General features: G+C 41.9%; 1 protein-coding gene across 21 annotated transcripts in view; it reads left to right on the plus strand.

Annotated features, from left to right (window-relative positions):
- Positions 1-19,070, plus strand: part of GALR1 (galanin receptor 1) — a 133,082-nt gene that overhangs the window by 11,108 nt on the left and 102,904 nt on the right. For 14 of the 21 annotated variants that reach the window (XR_010137642.1, XR_010137645.1, XR_008516050.2 and 11 more), the window contains 4 exons: positions 4,114-4,256; positions 5,586-5,673; positions 7,292-7,631; positions 10,700-10,812. The gene's annotated coding sequence lies outside the window, so the exon portion shown is untranslated. The remainder of the gene's footprint in view (positions 1-4,113; positions 4,257-5,585; positions 5,674-7,291; positions 7,632-10,699; positions 10,813-19,070) is intronic. The other 7 variants (XR_008516047.2, XR_010137648.1, XR_010137643.1 and 4 more) reach the window with 5 other exon arrangements.

Raw genomic sequence — 19,070 nt, forward strand, 5'->3', positions numbered from 1 at the left:
TGTGTGTAAGGTTAGATTCTTTAGCTTAATATTCATGTCTGTAAATCCACCAGCATTAGCAGAAACTCTGAGTACTCTGAACTGTCACTGCAGACACCCAATTCTTATGAACCGCCTCTGCGGAATGTTTCTAGTCGGCCTATCATAATTGGTGTGGGTAAAGGTAGCCAGCATAAAAAAATTAGAGAGGAATTCAAGTCTTATATAGAAGTTAACCATCAATTATACCTATAACTGGAGAACGGTAACTGTGTACATATAAAAGTCCAGGAGATGTTCACCATTTATCCTGCCTGGGTACAGAGAGCATTTCTGGAAATCATTATCTTGAAGGCACGAGATAGTAATAAATTACCTCTAGTAGTATGGAAACCATTGCAGTGTTAAAAAGACTACAAGACTTGGTCTCATGCACTAAGCTGATTGGCATAAACATGATAGCCCTCTTCTTATGGTAAGAGACAGAAATGTATTTCAAACTTCTTGATAACAGAGCATAAGTCAAAATTTTTCTTAGTTCATCGAATGCCATTACAAACTTGGCCATCACAGGTTCTTTCTCAACTATCTACAAAACATGAATTTTTATGTAGCATTTTGTCTAACACGGAATTAAATTATTTTCAGTTGAATTTGAGAAATTTTTAAGCAAAACCATTATGGAATCATGATCAAACTTCCTTAGCCACAATCAAGCTGAATGAGAACTTGAAGAATAATCTGGAATAGATAGTTCTAGAAAACAGTAATACTACTAATAATATAATAACAATATTAATAATTAACATTGTTGTTATAAAATTACAAACAGATTTTTCATTGCTTATTATGTCATTTCATGGTCAATATTAAAATCCAGTTTTGTTGGTCTATTAGTGAGATAATGTTCTATTAATGAGATAATATTCTGCTATGGTTTGAGTTTGTCCCACCAAAACTTATGTTAATATGTGTCCCTAATGTGGGATGGCGTTGGAGGTGGGGCCCAGTGGAAGGTGTTTGGGTCATGGAGGTGGATCCCTCATAAATGGCTTGGTGCTACTCTCTTGGTAGTGAGTTCTGGTGAGGTTGATTAGTTGTGGTAGGAATGGATTAGTTCCCATGAAAGCAGGTTGTTATAAGGCCAGTATGCCCTTGGGATCTGTCTCTACATGTATTTGGCTCCTCTCTGGCCTTCTCTGCCTTGTAGGATTGTGTTAGTCTGTTCTCACACTGCTAATAAAGACATACCTGAGACTGGGTAATTTATAAAGGAAAGAGGTTTAATGAACTCACAGTTCCACATGGCTGGGGAGGCCTCACTATCACGGTGGAAGGCAAAGGAGAGGCAAAGGCATGTTTTACATGGTGGCAGGCAAGACTGCATGTGCAGAGGAACTTCTTTTTATAAAACCATCAGATGTCATGAGACTTATTCACTATCATGAGAACAGTGTGGGAGAAACCACCCCAACGATTCAATTATCTCCACCTGGACCTGCCCTTGACACGTTGGGATTATTACAATTCAAGGTGAGATATTTTTTTATGTTGGTTTTGTCATTTCATTTTTTTTTAAATTCCAGAGGTTTTTGGCGAACAGGTGGTATTTGGTTACATGAGTAAGTTCTTTGAGTAGTGATTTGTGAGATTTTGGTGTACGCATCACCCAAGCAATACACACTGAACCCAATTTGTAGTCTTTTATCCCTCGTCCCCTTCCTACCCTTTCCCCTTGAGTCCCAAAGTCCATTGTATCATTCTAATGCCTCTGTATCCTCTTAGCTTAGCTCCTTCTTATGAGAACATAAGATGTTTGGTTTTCCATTCCTGAGTTACTTCACTTAGAATAATGGTCTCCAGCTCCATTCATGTTGCTGCGAATGCCGTGTCATTAATTCATTCCTTTTTATGGCTGAGTAGTATTCATATATATATATATATATATATATATATATCTCCCAGTTTCTTTATCCATTCATTGATTGATGGGCATCTGGGCTGGATCCACATTTTTGCAATTGCAAATGGTGCTGCTATAAGTATATGTGGGCAAGTATCTTTTTCACATAATAACTTATTTTCCTCTGGGTAGATACACAGTAGTGGGATTGCTGGATCAAATAGTAGTTCTCTTTTTGGCTGGGCGCCATGGTTCACACCTGTAGTCCCAGCACTTTGGGAGGCTGAGGCAGGCAGATCACTTGAGGTCAGGAGTTCAAGACCAGCCTGCCAACATGGTGAAACCCTGTCTCTACCAAAAATACAAAAATTAGCCAGGCATGGTGGTATATGCCTGTAGTCCCAGCTACTTGGGGGGCTGAGACAGGAGAATCACTTGAACCTGGGAGGTGGAGGTGGAGGTTCAGTGAGCTGAGATTGTGCCATTGCACTCCAGCCTGGGCAACAGAGCGAGAATCTGTCTCAAGCAAAACAAAACAAAAAACAAATAGTAGTTCTACTTTTAGTTCTTTGAGGCATCTCCACACTGTTTTCCATAGTGGCTGTACTAGTTTACATTCCCAGCAGCAGTGTAGAAGTGCAAAACCCCCTCTTTTCTTTGTGAATTACCCAGCCTCAGGTATTCCTTTATAGCAGCACAAAATGGACTAAGAAAATTGTCTTGCGGAAACAACTTGGCATATAGTCATGAGTCATTTAACAACAGGCATAGTCCTAAGAAATGCATTGTTGTGTGATCTCATCTTTCTGCAAACACCATAGAGTACACTCACACAAGCCTACATGATACAGCCTGCTACACATCCAGTCTATATGGTATAGTCAATTGCTCCTAGGCTACAAACAGCGTGTTACTATACTGAATACTGTAGGCACTTGTAACACAATGGTAAGTATTGGTGTATCTAAACATAGAAAAGGTACAGTAAAAATATGGTGTAAGAGATAAAAAATGATAGAGCTGTCTAGGGCATTTACCATGAATGAAGCTTACAGGACTGGAAGTTGCTCTGGGTGGGTCAGTAAGTGAGGAGTGAGTGAATGTGGAGGCCTAGGACTTTATTATACCTTCCTGTAGCCTTTAAAACACTGCACACTTAGGCTACACTAAATGTATTTAAAACAGCTTTTTTCTTCAATAATAAATGCACCTCATTTTTCTATATAACTACTTTATACATTTTTTAGTTTTTAAAAAACAGTTGGCTCTTTTATAATAACATCACTTAAAACACAAACATATAGCTGTAAAAATATATTTTCTTTATATTTTTATCCTATAAGCTTTTACTATTTTTAAATTTTTTTACTTTTAAACTTTTTTGTTGAAAGCTAAGACAAATACACACATTAGCCTAGGCCTACATAGATCAGGATCATCAGTATCACTGTCCTCCACCTCCACATCTTGTCCCATAGGAAGCTCTTCAGGGGCAATAACACGTGGAGCTGTCATGACAACATCTTCTTCCAGACACCTCCTGAAGGACCTGCAGGAGGAGCTTCTTAAGGAGGTATCACTCTTTTCAGAAATATGTCCATGGCAAACCAACATATGTTTGCTCCCCTCCTCCTCCTCCTCCCCTCCCCCCTCCCCTCCCCTCCCCTCCTCTTCTCTTCTCTATGGAGTCTTGCTCTGTCACCCAGGCTAGAGAACAGTGGCGTGGTCTTGGTTCACTGCAACCTCCGCCTCCTAGGTTCAACCAATTTTCCTGCCTCAGCCTCCTGAGTAGCGGGGATTACAAACATGTACCACCATGCCGGCTACTTTTGTATTTTTAGTAGAGAAGGGGTTTCACCATGTTGGCCAAGCTGGTCTTGAACTCTTGACCTCAGGTGATCCACCTGCCTCGGCCTCCTGAAGTGCTGGGATTACAGGCATGAGCTGCAGTGCCCGGCCTGTTTCTTTATCATAGATTTGGATGTGCAATACATTGCACTATGATGTTATAATAGCTACGATGTCACCAGGCCATAGGTTTTCAGCTCTATTGTAATCTTATGGGACCACTGTTGTATGTGTGGTCCATCATTGACAAAAAGTCTTTATGGGGAGCATGACAATTTTGTTTTTAAGTTACTATGCATTAGATAGTGGATCTTTTTGACTCCTGTATAAATTCTTTGGAGGAAAGACTTCTAAATATGTATTATTGCATTGTTGTCCTTCAGCACTCAGCAAAATGCTCATGATCATAGGAAAATGACAACTCTTTTGCTGCTCCATTTGCTTATTTGAAAGAGGAAGAGGTCAAATCAGTGCTCACTCAGCACCCCCAGCCCATCTAAAGCTGGAGAGAGTGTGATTCTGCCAGGTACTTGTTAGTTGCTTATCTGATTAATTAGGTTGAGGGAAAGCACATGGTAATTACACGTTCCATTAGCAACATTAATGCTACTTATATGTCATTACTACCTAATGTTCTCTGTCTCCAATCTCTTTGAAATTCTTCACATTTTTTAAAAATTTGGATAAGATGTCATTGTTCTTTTAGAATTATAATTCTCTACTTGACGACTTCTACTCACAAACATTGACTGAAAGAGGTCTTAAAAACTGTGCTAGTTTTTCAAATGCCTCTGCAGAAGTGCAGGTTCTCTGCTGACTTTAATTCATTAATGTAATTATAGTTCAGTAAAGCACAGTGGCTGGGTGATACTGACGCACTTCTGTTCTGACTTCCGCTGCAATGCTCCTCTGGACCCTACTCAATCTGCCCACTTTTATCACAGGCTTGCTTTTTCCAAACAGTGATATAGAGTAGTCAGTACAATCAATCATATACAATGGATTACAGAATTACATACTGTAAAATACATAATATTTTAATAAATTACAATAGATAATTCGGTATATAAATAATATGCAATAGAATAGCAGCATTCAATAGCACCTGCAATCATACAGTGCATTCTGAATTATCTCAGATGCTAAGATTAGAAGTGGCTCTGGCAAGTTAAAAATCTAGTAGCATAAAAATTGAAGTTATCAGTAAGGGGCCACTCAAATGCCTGATTTGGGGAGGTGGTGGTTGAAATGCCCATACAAAATACGAACCCTGTTTATCACTGCATCATGAATCTACTTTCTGGACTCCCTAGGAGTTTTAAATAAAACTCAGATTCCCTGGAGAGAAGTCTTACCTTCTGTGTCTACTGACTAATCCTAAATTGTCAGGGATTAGGCTCTTGGGTAGTTGATAGCTGAGAGCAAGAACCTGAGAATGGCAATGAAGGGCCTGCTTTTCCTCGCACCCCAGATCTCACACTCACCGAGGCCTGTGCAATGCGGTAAGGAGGGAAGGAGGCAGAAGGGGAGGCCTGCTGGGGGCGGCAGCAGGAGTGTCTGCACCTGACACCTGGCTAGAAGGTGGGGCGCACTTTCCCACTGACACTGTAACATCAATGGTGGTTAATTCTGCAGAGCAATTAGAATGAGAGGCCCGCTCCCATATTAGTTAGATAGGGCTTGGTCAGGTGGGCTTTTAAAGAAATAATGTTATCATCAGCAGTAGTCTGGCCTTAACAGAGAACAGTTGGAAAACTCCCCAGGTGCCCCTTCCTCCATTATTTGGTATTATCTTAAGTCAGAAGACCACTTGAGGCTGATCTGAACAATGTTTCCTCCACCCTGTTCATTGCAGCTGCTGTGGGTTTCTGGCGGCATCTCTGCTTTGAGCCAATTCCAGTCATCTGTGAACAAATGTATAAATCGAGCAGGGTTTATAAAAGGTAGGATTCCCAGATCTTCCACGGACTCTGAGTTTGTTCTTTTTGGGTTGTTAGAGGAAGAGACAAGGCCCCTGGACTAAGCAGTGCCCTCCTCCTCCCTGGTGCTAAGTGGATCTCCACAGTCTTGGCTCCCACAAACATGGAAAAGGCTCAGGAAAGCTACTGTGTCTCCAGAGCCTATATGACCAGGACTGTGTCTTGTTTGGTGCCTGTGAGGGACGTGGCACAGAGTCCCCAGTCCCCATGGCAGTGAGAATTCATTTTCAGAATATCTTATTTAGTAATTTCTGAAAATTTTGCCATTGAAATGGTCTCTGCTTACCCCTGGGTTCTCCTAGGCCACCCTAGAAATGCAGAACCCACAGTGAGTGGGTGAATGGGCCCCGGCAGGTGTAGCAAGAAGGGAATATTGATGAATCTGTTTCCAGGAAAAAGACATTGCAAAATCTAAACAATCAACTTTTCAGCTTAAAAACAACAACAAAAGCTTTTTCCATTTTTGGAGGCTGCCTATGTATCTAGTTCTGAATTTACAGAAACTCCTAGATGCTTCCATTCCTTTTTACTGCCAAGATACTCATAGGAAGTAAATGAGAAAAAAGTTAAACCTTGAGGTGTATGCATTGCCTCAAAGGCTTCTGCATGAACCCCATTGATGGCTGTAGACGCAGGTCTTCACCCACGTCGACTGGACTACACAGTCCTAACGTTCCTGAGCTACAAACCTGTTTGCTTCTTTCTTATCAAAAAAGAAACAAATATTTTGACGATTTGGTGTTACCAGACAATGCTTCCACTCAGTGTCAGGTTTCAGTAAGGCCCTCGGGATTCACGTGTTTATTATTTCTTGTTTTAGTAACTTAAGAACACTCAAAACGTTGAAGACACATAGTAACTTGAATGTTCGTGAGTGTTGCGATGCTCTCTGCTGTGCACAGAGCAGGTCCCTGAGCTAATGACGGAGCCTTGCCAATCCCTCGACACCTGTACCCAATGCCTGTCTGCTTTTAGATCAACTATTCATGTTTATGAATCGGGGAATTCAAGAGTCTTGAAGGGAACCCCTGGACACTGGAAGTCAAGAATCAAATACAGATACTTCTTAATTGGGAAGAATTTGAGGGTTTTAGCTTCATCATTTAATACATTGAAGCCAAGAATCCTGACATTTCTGAGTTTTGCCAGCATTACATCTGCAGTCAATCACACATTTTGAAAGCTCTGTGGCGTTGAAAAGATGATACTGGGGCCTGTGGTTAGGTGGGGGGAGGGGGAGGGATAGCATTAGGAGATATACCTAATGTAAATGACGAGTTAGTGGGTGCAGCAAAGCAACACGGCACATGGATACATATGTAACAAACCTGTACGTTGTGCACATGTACCTTAGAACTTAAAGTATAATTAAAAAAAAAAGAAAGATGATACCTCGACATGTTCTTTAATCTGCCTGCTACCCAGACTTGTGGCTTATTCCCCATTCAGATAAGAAATTATTATGTTAATTGAGCTGCTCTATGCTGAGAATGGTACAGGGTTATGATTTAGTCACTTTTTCATTTTAATTACTTGAGGCTTAAACCTTAACCATGGCAATGACTTTCTTGCCTCTTTCCAGTGGCAATCTCGGCAGCTTCACGTCTCCCACGTGATGAGAACCAGGGACGCTGGTCAACACCCAGACTCTCATCTGCCACGAACAGAGTTCGTCTCTCCGTTCAATGCTGCCGGGGACCCAGGCACCAGGACTCCCTACCCCTCCATGGGAGAGGCTCAAGCCAGTACAGCTTCACGCCAAGAACATCTGAAACAGAGGCTATCCCACTTTTCCAGGCTTACTTTTAGTAATTTCTGTAGGTTCCTCGTTAAGTTAGTTGCATTTGCAGCGTCTCCTGTCATTCTGTGGTATTGCTTGATATCCCTCATTATAATCAGCGGCCAGTCTGCAATTATGTCAGGTTTGTAATGTCTTTGTTGACAAAGTCACTTGTTGCTGAACAGTTTGGCCAGTTTTATTATTGACAGGATCATAGTTTGAGGCAGTAGTAAGAAATCACAAGTTCTTGTTTGAAAAAGTTAAAAAATGTACTCGAAATAATTGTTATTATTGAAAATCAAATAATTACTTTCTACCTAAAGCATGGGTGCGTTTTTCAAAACATAATCCATTGTGTCTTCTATTTTTAAAGGGCAGGTGAGAAGTTGCCCTCAGATAATAGTGAGTAATATATTACAAGCACCAATGCAGTAGTTTCTTTTATGATGTTAGGTCTTTTGGGAAGTTGAGTCTTTCTAGAAAGGATTTAAATCATGTAACTTTGTAGCAGGAGAAAGTTCATGTGACCTCAAAACCCCTGGGCGTGCACCAGCTCTGTGCAGCTGCCCCTGTGCAGGGGTACATGTGTCCAGCCTGCTATTATTACTTCTCTGCTTCCTCAACCACTTTTTTTTTTTTTTTACATTTTAATTCTTTAATTCTTGTGGGTACATAGTAGGTGTATGCACTTATGGGTACACAGTAGGTGTATGCACTTATGGGTACACAGTAGGTGTATGCACTTATGGGGTACTTGAGATTTTTTGATACGGGCATGCAACATGTAATAATCACCTCCCAGAGAATGGGGTATCCATTCTCTAAGCAGTTATCCTTTGTGTTACAAACAATTCAGTTATACTCTTTTAGTTATGTTTAAATGTACAATTAAATTATTATTGACTGGAGTTGACCACTCATTAATTCTGTTACCAAGACAAGTAACTTGGATGTTAAAAGACAAATGGAGGCGATAGGCCGGGTGCAGTGGCTCACGCCTGTAATCCCAGCACTTTGGGAGGGCAAGGCGGGTGGATCATTAGGTCAGGAGATCGAGACCATCCTGGCTAACACGGTGAAACCCCGTCTCTGCTAAAAGCACAAAAAATTAGTGGTGGCAGGCGCCTTTTTTCCCAGCTACTGGGGAGGCTGAGGCAGGAGAATGGTGTGAACCTGGGAGGCGGAGCTTCCAGTGAGCCGAGATTGCGCTACTGCACTCCAGCCTGTGAGACAGAGCGAGACTCCGTCTCAAAAAAAACAACAAGAAAAGACAAATGGAGGCGATAGAATTCTACACTTCAGCCTTTGCTTAGCATTCAGCTAAGGAAAAATACCCAGAGAACCCTTATTTCCTGGTTCCACGTGACTTGAGAGCTACCTTGATTGACAGAGCATCTCCTGGAGCAGCTGGCGAGCAGCAGTGAGTCTGTGTCTTCCTAGGAGTCCTGTCTATTTTTGCTCCACCTCCCTGCAAACCCCAAGGTCAATGAGAGAGTTGAATATAGATTTAAACAGGCATAGGCACACAAATGCATCCTTTCTCAGTCACCAAAGAAAGACAATAAGCATGTATTTTATTTTTTTATTGTTTAAGTACCAGGTTACATGTGCAGGATGTGCAGGTTTGTTAACATAGGTAAACGTGTGCCATGGTGGTTTGCTACACCTATCAACCCATCACCTAGATATTAAGCCCTGCATGCATTAGCTCTTTTTTCTAATGTTCTCCCCGTCACCCTCCCCGGACAGGCCCCAGCGTGTGTTGTTCCCCTCCCTGTGTCCATGTGTTCTCATTGTTCAGCTCCCACTTATAAGTGAGAACATGTAGTATCTGATTTTCTGTTCCTTCATTAGTTTGCTGAGGACAATGGCTTCTATCTTCATCCATGTCCCTGCAAAGAACATGATCTCATTTCTTTTTATGGCTGCACAGTATTCCACGGTATATATGTACCATATTTTCTTTATCCAGTCTATGATTGATGGGCATTTGGGTTGATTCCATGTCTTTGGTATTATGAATAATGCTGCAAGGAACATATGCATGCATGCATCTTTATGATAGAATCATTTATATTCCTTTGGGTATATACCCAGTTATGGGATTACTGGGTCAAATGACATTTCCAGTTCTAAATCTCTGAGGAATCATCACACTGTCTTCCACAATGGTTGAACTAATTTACATTCCCAAATTCTTCAATTTTTAAATGCCCTTTCATCAACCGAGTTTTGCATGGGAAGGTGCTGTGGGACTCACTCTGAAGTGGCCCGGTGTGGTGGCTGATGGACATACGAGTTACCCTGGAGCAGTGCTGGCGCCTGGGTAGCCTCTTCACTTTTTTTTTTTTTTTGAGACGGAGTCTCACTGTGTCGCCCAGGCTGGAGTGCAGTGGCGCGATTTCGGCTCGATGCAGGCTCCGCTCCCCTGGTTCAGGCCATTCTCCTGCCTCAGCCTCCCGAGTAGCTGGGACTACAGGTGCCCGCCACCTTGCCTGGCTAATTTTTTGTATTTATAGTAGAGATGGGGTTTCACCGTGTTAGCCAGGATGGTCTCAATCTCCTGACCTTGTGATTCACCCGCCTCGGCCTCCCAAAGTGCTGGGATTACAGGCATGAGCCACCGCGCCCGGCCCGCCTCTTCAGTTTTAATGGAGATTAAAATTGACAACAAACATGTAAGTAATTGTTGTCAAATATGTCCACATTTGTGCATAAGCATTCAATTATTTTTCTACCAAGACCTCGCAGAAGTGATGCTTGGGGATGGAGACAGCTCGAGGGGGAAGAACTTCAGGGTTCCTGGTGTTTGTTAGTTGTCATTTCGTTATTCAGTGTGATAGGGTGAAAAGGAAGGTAAGGTATGAGCAAACCTGAAAATGGTGAAGGCTGACATTTCACCCTTATAGAAGTCACAAAATAGAATTTTAACACATGGTGCTTGATTTAAAAATTAAACAATCTTCATGCTGAATACACTTAACAGATATATTATGTGAAACTTGCCAAACAATGCCACTCTCATCTGGGGTCTGCTGTGTATTCCAATAATCATACAATAACACAGACCACCACACTAACCACTTGCAGACCTTCAAGACATGGTTCAGATCCCATTACAGTTGTGGTCTTGTCTCATCTTGAGGCTAAGTCCTGTCCGTTTTTAATTTTCTTTTCTTTCTCTCTCTCTCTCTCTCTTTTTTGAGACAGTGTCTCGGTCACCAGGCTGGACTACAGTGGTGCAATCATGGCTCATTGCAGCCTCGACCCCCTGAACTCAAGCACTCCTCCCACCTCAGCCTCCAGAGCAGCTGAGGCTACGGGTATGTACTACCACACCAAGCTAATTTTTTATTTTTTGTAAAGATGGGATCTCACTGTATTCCCAGGTTAGACTCCAACTCCTGGGCTTAAGAGATCCTTCTTCCAAAGTGTTGAGGTTGAAGGTGTGGAGCCATCAGGCCCAGTTCAATTTTTAATTTTCTTTGATAAGAAAGAACAGTTAATGCCATTCAATTGTTTTGAAGTGATTTTTTGAAAAGCTGACATTGAGTGTTCTCCAAGGTCTTGCCTGTGTGCTTAGAGATTTACGAGCGTGGTCTCATGTAATCCTTGTCACTAGCCCATCTCAGCCAGGAGGAGAGTGGTGGCAACTTCCTCCTGTGTCTGAAAGCCTGTTAAATGGGGGAGTTGGATTTGAACACTTGGGGGAAAGAATGTCAGGGTTGGCCACGCCCTGGGTCCGGCAGTGGGGTGTTGGCGTGAGCAGTCGTTGTGTTTCCTTCCTTAATCAGATCAGCTCAGGGCTAGGCCTGTGGATTGTGAGGATGTCGGGAAACCTAGATGTGACCCGCTCTGCCAGAGGCCGCCTGCCTGTGGAGCCTGTGGGAGCACACGGCTTCCTGACTCAAGGTTCCTAACCCCCTGTGAATCACCCTGGAACAGGCCTGAGGTCCTTGACCACGCACACCACAGCGATGGTTACGGGCAGGCCAGCCCTCTCACTCCCCATGCATGTAGGTCCCAGCGAGGTCGGAAAGGTCTGTGCAGGGGGCCCCTGCCCTGCGCTGTGCCCAGCCAACTTCTCTATCGGGGGAACCCGCCCCCGATAATTCAAAGTTATTTCACGTAGGTTCTTTTCTATTTCTCTAAGTGTCGGCTGGTCTGAGAAATAAAGGGAAAGAGTACAAGAGAGAAATTTTAAAGCTGGGTATCCGGGGAAGACATCACATGTCAGCAGGTTCCGTGATGCCCCCCGAGCCATAAAAGCAGCAAGTTGTTATTAGCAGTTTTCAAAGGGGAGGGAGGGTGCGAATAGGGTGTGGGTCACAGACATCACAGGCTTCAAGGGCGACAAAAGATCACAAGGCAGAAGGTCAGGGCAAGACTAGAACCACCAGTGAACTTCCATGTCCTGCTGTGCACGCATTGTCAGGGGTCAAGAGCAGAGAATTGGTCTGACTAGAATTTGCCAGGTTGGAATTTCCTAATTCTAGCAAGTCTGGGGGCGCTGCAGGAGACTAGGGCGTGTTTCATCCCTATCTACATCTGCATAAGGCAGACACTCCCAGAGCGGCCATTTTAGAGGCCCCCCTGGGAATGCATTCTTTTCCCAGGGCTGTTAATGATTAATATTTCTTACTGGGGAAAGAATTCAGCGATATTTATCTTACCCATTTTCAGTAATAAGAGAAATATGGCTCTGTTCCACGTGGCCCACAGGCAGCCAGACTTTAAGGTTATCTCCCTTGTTCCCTGAACATCGCTGTTATCCTGTTCTTTTTTCAAGGTGCCTAGATTTCATATTGTTTAAACAATTTGTGCAGTTAACACAATCATCACAGGGTCCTGAGGTGACATACATCCTCAGCTTACGAAGATGATGGGATTAAGAGATTAAAGTAAAGACAGGCATAGGAAATCACAAGAGTATTGATTGGGGAAGTGATAAATGTCCATGAAATCTTCACAGTTTATGTTCAGAGATTGCAGCAAAGACAGGCATAAGAAATTATAAAAGTATTAATTTGGGAAACTAATAAATGCCCGTGAAATCTTCACAATGTATGTTCTTCTGCCATGGCTTCAGCCGGTCCCTCCGTTCGGGGTCCCTGACTTCCGGCAATACTTCTCCATGCCGTCTTGGGTGGAGCACTACCTTTTAGGGCTTGAGTGAGGAATGCATGAGATAACGTGTGTGAAGCATGAGGTAATGTGTGTGAAGCATGAGGTAATGTGTGTGAAGCATGAGGCAATGTGTGTGAAGCATGAGGTAACGTGTGAAGCATGCCTGGCACAAAGAAGTGCTGGCTAATTGTTAGCCATTATGATTGTTAAGTGCAATGAGGCACACAGAGCTCTTAGCACCGTGGCCGTGAAATAGACAGTGCTCTGCAGACATCAGCTCCTTGTAGCTATTGGACGTTGTTTCTTCAGCCTCCCAAGTCAAGGAAAACCAGACAAAATAGCAAGATTGATGTTCAGGTTAATTGACAAGGGAGTTGCTCATAGTCCGTTGGTAAGCAGGGACGATCCTCTGTCCTTAGTAAAATTTAGTGGCTGGTGAAAAAGGGAGGTGTGTCCTTTACAGAAAAGGATGAAAGGCTTTCTTTCTCTTATTACATTCTATATCATTTACTTAAATTTTTTATTCATCTAATCACAGATAAGCATAATTTTGCATAAGGATGTAAAGATAATTAATTTTTTAATGTTTGGTATAGGTTCTTTTTTTACTAGAAATTGTTGCTGAAATAATTATAGACAAGCATGTAGTTTTAAGAAGTTATACAGAGACAGGCCTGTATACTTCACCTACTTTCCCCCAATGGTAACATTTTTCAAAACTATTGTATAATATCAGAACTAGGATATTGACACTGATAGGCTCAAACCATCTTATTCAGACTTCCATAGTGTTGCTTATACTTATGTGTGTGTGAGTGTGTGTGTGTGTGTGTACTTAGTTATATCCAATTCTGTCACCTCCACCCCACCATATCAAAATGCTCCAAAGGATCCTGCTGATGGCCCTTTTACAGTCACAGCCATGCCCCTCCCCCCACAACAAATCCATATCCCTGGCAACCACTATTCTGTCCTCCATTTCTAAAATTGTGTCATTTCAAAAATCGTATATGAAAGGAATCATACAGCATGTAATCTTTTCAGATTAGCTTTTTGTTTGAGTATAATTCTTAAGAGACTCATCCAGGTCTGCATGTCCTTTTTATTGCTGAGCAGTATTCCACGATAGGGGCGCACTGCAGCTTGTTCACTACTTACCTGTTGAGATACAACTGGGTTCTCAGTTTGGGGCTATTATGATCAAAACTACTGTGAACATTCATGTACAGTGACATGGTTAGGCTGTGTGTCCCCACCCCAAATCTCATCTGGAATTGTAATCCCCATAATCTCCATGTGTCAAGGGATCAACCAGGTGGAGGGAATTGAATCATGGGGGCTGTTTCTGCCATTCTGTTCTCGTGATAGTGAGTTCTCATGAGATCTGATGGTTTTATAAGAGGCTCTTCCCCCTTCACTTGTCACTTCTCCTTCCTGCTGCCTTGTGAAGAAGGTGCCTTGCTTCCCCTTCACCTTCCGCCATGATTGCAAGTTTCCTGAGGCCTCTCCAGTCATGCTAAACTGTGAGTCAATTAAACCTCTTTCCTTTATGAATTACCCAGTCTCAGGCAGTTCTGTATAGCAGCGTGAAAACAAACTAATACATACAGGTATTTGTGTGAAGATAAGTTTTCATTTTTCTGGGATAAATGCCCAAGAGTTCTCAGTCACATGGTGTGCATACTGAGTTTTATATGAAATCACCAAACTGTGTATAGAGTGGCTGAGCCCTGTTGCATTCTTACCAGCAGTATGCCAGTGACCCAGTTCCTCCACATCTTCAACAGCGTTTAGCTTTGTGACTTTTTAAATTTTAGCTTTCTGTTGGTGTAAAGTCATATCTTACTTTAGTTTTATTTGAGTTTTCTTGATGGCTAATGATGTTTGCCACCTGTGTATCCTCTGGTGAAAGATCTGTTCATGTCTTTGCCTATTTTCTAGTTGAATTGTTTGTTTTTCCTGTTAAGGATTGAGTGATCTTAATATTTTCTAGAGACTAGTCCTTTGTTGGATAGGTGGTTTGCAGATATTTTCTTGCAGCCTGTAGTGTTTCTTTTCATCATTTCCGCATGGGCTTTCACAGAGCAAATGGTTTTATTTATTTATTTTATTTTATTTTATTTATTTATTTATTTTTGAGATGGAGTCTCGCTCTGTCACCCAGGCTGGAGTGCAGTGGCACGATCTCGGCTCACTGCAGTCTCCACCTCCTGGGTTCACACCATTCTCCTGCCTCAGCCTCCCGAGTAGATGGGACTACAGGTGCCCACTGCCACGCCTGGCTAATTTTTTTTTTTTGTATTTTTAGTAGAGACGGGGTTTCACTGTGTTAGCCAGGATGGTCTCGATCTCCTGACCTTGTGATCCGCCTGCCTCAGCCTCCCAAAGTGCTGGGATTACAGGCGTGAGCCACCGTGCCTGGCCAAATGGTTTTAATACTTACCAAGAGCCATTTATCAATATTTCCATTTACTGATTCTGCTTTTAATGTCAGATCCAAGACCTTTTTGCCTAGTCTTATGTCCTGAAGGTTTTTCTTTTTGTTTTCTGCAAGTTTAGTGGTTCTCCATTTTACATTAAATTCATCATCCGTTTTGAGTTAATTTTGTGTGTTACGAGGTTTAGGTTGAGGCTCATGTTTGCTGCCTGTGGATGTCCAACTGCTCCAGCATTATATGTTGAAAAGTGAAATGGTCTTTTGGATGTTTCAACTTGGATACTCTACAGTCCTCAGTTATTTACTCAAACCTTAATTTAGTGCTATGAGGGTATTGATTTTTTACTTGTGATGAAAGTCACTTGGCTTTAACTAAGGCATATTATCCTAGGTAATCTAGGTGGATCTGGTTCAATCAGCTGAAAGGCTTTGAAAGCAGAGATGAGGGCTCCCTGGGGAAGAAGAAACCCCACTTATGGGCCAGCACCAGCTCATGCCTACCTATGGATTTTGGACACAACCAGCTAGCTCCCTAATCCCAACTCCTTGCAACAAATGCTTACTAAATATCTCCTACTCCTTCTGCCTCTTTGGTTGAACCCTGCCTGATACAAAAAGAATATTCTCCCTCTGTTGAATTGCTTTTGTACCTTCATCAAAAATCAATTAAACATATTTTTGTGGGTCTTTTTCTAAGTTTTGTGTCCTGTTCCATGGATCTATTGTTTAGCCATCAGTTAACATCACAGTGTCTGGATCACTGTAGCTACATAGTCAGCCTTGATATTGGTAAAGTGATTCCTCCCACTGTGTTCTTCTTTTTCAACATTAGTGTAGCTATCCTGGGTGTCTCTGGATGGGGATGGGGTCTCAGGCCCAGGATGAAGGAGAGTGCTTTCCATGGTCACTGTTTTCATGGCGATCGATCTCATTTGCAGGTGGCACTGGGCTCACTTGATGTTGTCAAGAGGAGCCCCTGATTGATCAGGGGACGAATGTGCCTACTGGGGCTGCCTTTTTTGGGGGGCTGGTGGTTGGTGGGTGGGTGACAGAATCTGGCTTCTGTTTCTTCATCGAGTGGGGTCACAAGACACCTTGCCGCTGTGCTGTCCCAGAAATACAAACTGCTGTGCTGTACGTCTTCCAGTCCCAGAAGTACAAACCACATCGCTTTCCTCTTACCATACATCACAGCTGTCCTTTGATTGTCTATTGCTTTGTTTCCAGGGTTTATAGTTGTGCTTAGTGGGAAAGAGCAGGGAAACAGTTCTATACCACCTTTTTTAGGCTAGAAGTTGAAGCAGGCATTTTTAATACAATTTTTTTCTTTTCCTTTTTCATTTGTCTCTCTTCCCAAACTCCTTCACCCACATCAGAACCTACTCGATTGCCTACGTTTTGACTGAGTGTTCATTCTGTGTTTTGGTATACATGTATAGAATACTGTGTAAACATGCACATACATACAAACACACATGCAGACACATGTACATATACAGGCAAGTGTCTGTTTTTGTTTTACAGGAACAGATTGATTAATCACACGTTTCAACAGCTTTCCACTTAACAATGTTTTACGAAAATCTCCCTAGGGAATATGGTGTAGCTGTAATTTGTTTTTTGGGGGTTGCATAGTTTTTTATGGAGAGGTATAGCCTAGTTTATTCAGTCAGCCTCCTGTTGATGGATGGTCTCTTTATTTGCAGCTCTTGTCCATATAAACAATATTGTACACCTTGTACATTTGACATTCTTAGTGATGTAATTTCTATGGGATAGTTTCCAAGAGTGGGATTTTGGGGTTGAATAATTTATGTATTTTGAATTAAACATCTGTTCCCAACTTGCTTATGAAAGAAGCCACAATACTTCACATTCCTTCACAATGTATGAGAGTAAACCTTTTCCAAGAAAGAGATTTCCTGAAGTCAGAACCTCCCCGTTACCCAGCCTTCCTTTTCTGGCTGCAGCAAAATGCTTTTGTTTGCTGCATTGGTAAATCCCTATGACTATCCAGGTACAGGATGGCACAATAGCAACACAAAATTCCTCCAATGGTGGACACACGTTTATTTCCTCTTGCTTTTGCTCAATCTCTTAATCCTCCTTTCCCTTTGAGCCCTGGGAATAGACCAGCTGTGGGTTACTAATCAGCTTTGCTCCTTACTGCAGAACCACAGAAGTGAACTTATGATCTAATCTTTCATCCTCCATCACAAAGCACTAATTCCAACTCATTTATAAAAGTTCAATGCTAGCTTGTAAAACGTGTGTCCCGTACACCACAGAATTCAGGCAGCTTGGTCTGACTTTGCTACCTCAGATTTTGGATGTAAAAAAATTCACTGTGTCTCTTCTGCTGCCATTTATTGTCATCTTGGGTTAGAATTCTTGCAATTATTTTACGTTTTCGTTTCTAAAATGATGTTCAAGCTTTGAAAGTAAAGAAAAAAGAAAAGAACAAAAAGTCTACTTGAGTTCCCTACTAAAATGGCACAATATTAGGAATAACAGATTTTAAAATTCTCTGGGTAGTGAGCTGTATGAATCTCTCTTTGAAATAACAGATGAAGCCTGTAAGTTCAATTTATTCTGTCTTGGAAAAACAAAGCATGATATTAAAAACAAAACAAACAAGATGCCTTCAAAAGGAGCAGTGGCTATAAATAATTGAGTCAACAATTGAGAAAAAAAATCACCCAAATCACAGCTAGTTTATATTCCAGAATGGATGAAGAAAGGCTTACTAGAAAATGTTGTATTTGAAGTAGAGCCAGGAAGCACAATGTGGGCCTGTTTTAGGGGACAGATTGGCCCAGCGTGGAGCACTTAGACAGAAGACAGCTTGGACAAAGGCTCCAACAGGTGGAAGAGCAGCTCTAAGGGACTGTAAGTGATTTGGCCACTTGGGGCCCAGGGAAGAGAAGAGATGCAAAGACTGGCAAGAGATAAGCCATGGAGCAGTAGTTCATTCACTCATCTGTCCATTCCTTAATTCATTCAGCAGTTACTTGTTGATAGCCTACACTGCGCAAAAAGCTCTTCCCAATCCTGGGAATAGAGTGGTGAGAACAAAAATATAGTATATAGTTATGCTTTAGTGCATGAATTTAAGCATCTTAACTATTTTTTCATAGAAAAAAATCTTCAAATACTCAAAAATGCAAAAATTAAAAAAGATAAAGATTGACATAAGTATTTTTAGAGTATTTACTGGATAGAGTGATGTTTGTTACCTACAGCATATTCATCTTTAGCTATTTTGAATAATTTTGGTGACTAGTCTTATAGTCCATTGGCCAGTTAGATTTTGGGTAGATAAAAAGGACTCAAAGAAGAGTGTGTGGGAAAGAAAGATATAAGCCTTGTCTAGACATGACCTTTTGGACACCAATTCAGTTAATTTGTTGGTCTTCTTTTTTGGACTTCCTAAAATGGGGCTCCCACATTTGAACTCTGGCCTGGAAGTGTCTAACCAATGTCAGAGTTTAAGATGATGATTAACTGTCTTGTTTTAGAGACAACCTTTCTCTGAAAGTGGCCCTCCCTGTGCTGGGTGAGTTTTATAGATAATTTACCTATAGGAATTTGTCCCATGAGTTCTCTTAAGCCGGGAATTTTCTCTGTCTATCTCTATACTGGCAATCTAAAATTCAGGAATTTTCAGTTCTTCTCGGGACGTGTGTCTTGCTGGTTTCTGCCTGTCATCCTAACTTGTTGGATCCTTTTAAATCTTGATTTGCCCATCCAGCAGACCAGCTGTCTTTTCCAGCCCTGCCATCCATAGATGCATCTGCTAGGTGTGATTACTGTGCATTGACCTACTATAGGACTAGAAGTGATCAACTGGCAGAACCCTGTGGTCTACATGAGAGTACCCTCCAGAAGGGCATCAGATTCATGCACAGGCCCAGGGAATATGATTATATTACTCATAGAGCCACCTCACTGTGGAAACCTGCTGCTATTATTTATTGTTGATTTATTGAAGATATTACAAGAGACTTATCTTATGCC

The sequence above is a fragment of the Pongo abelii genome, chromosome 17 (genome assembly GCF_028885655.2).
Source record: "Pongo abelii isolate AG06213 chromosome 17, NHGRI_mPonAbe1-v2.0_pri, whole genome shotgun sequence".
In the NCBI taxonomy this organism is placed as follows: domain Eukaryota; kingdom Metazoa; phylum Chordata; class Mammalia; order Primates; family Hominidae; genus Pongo; species Pongo abelii.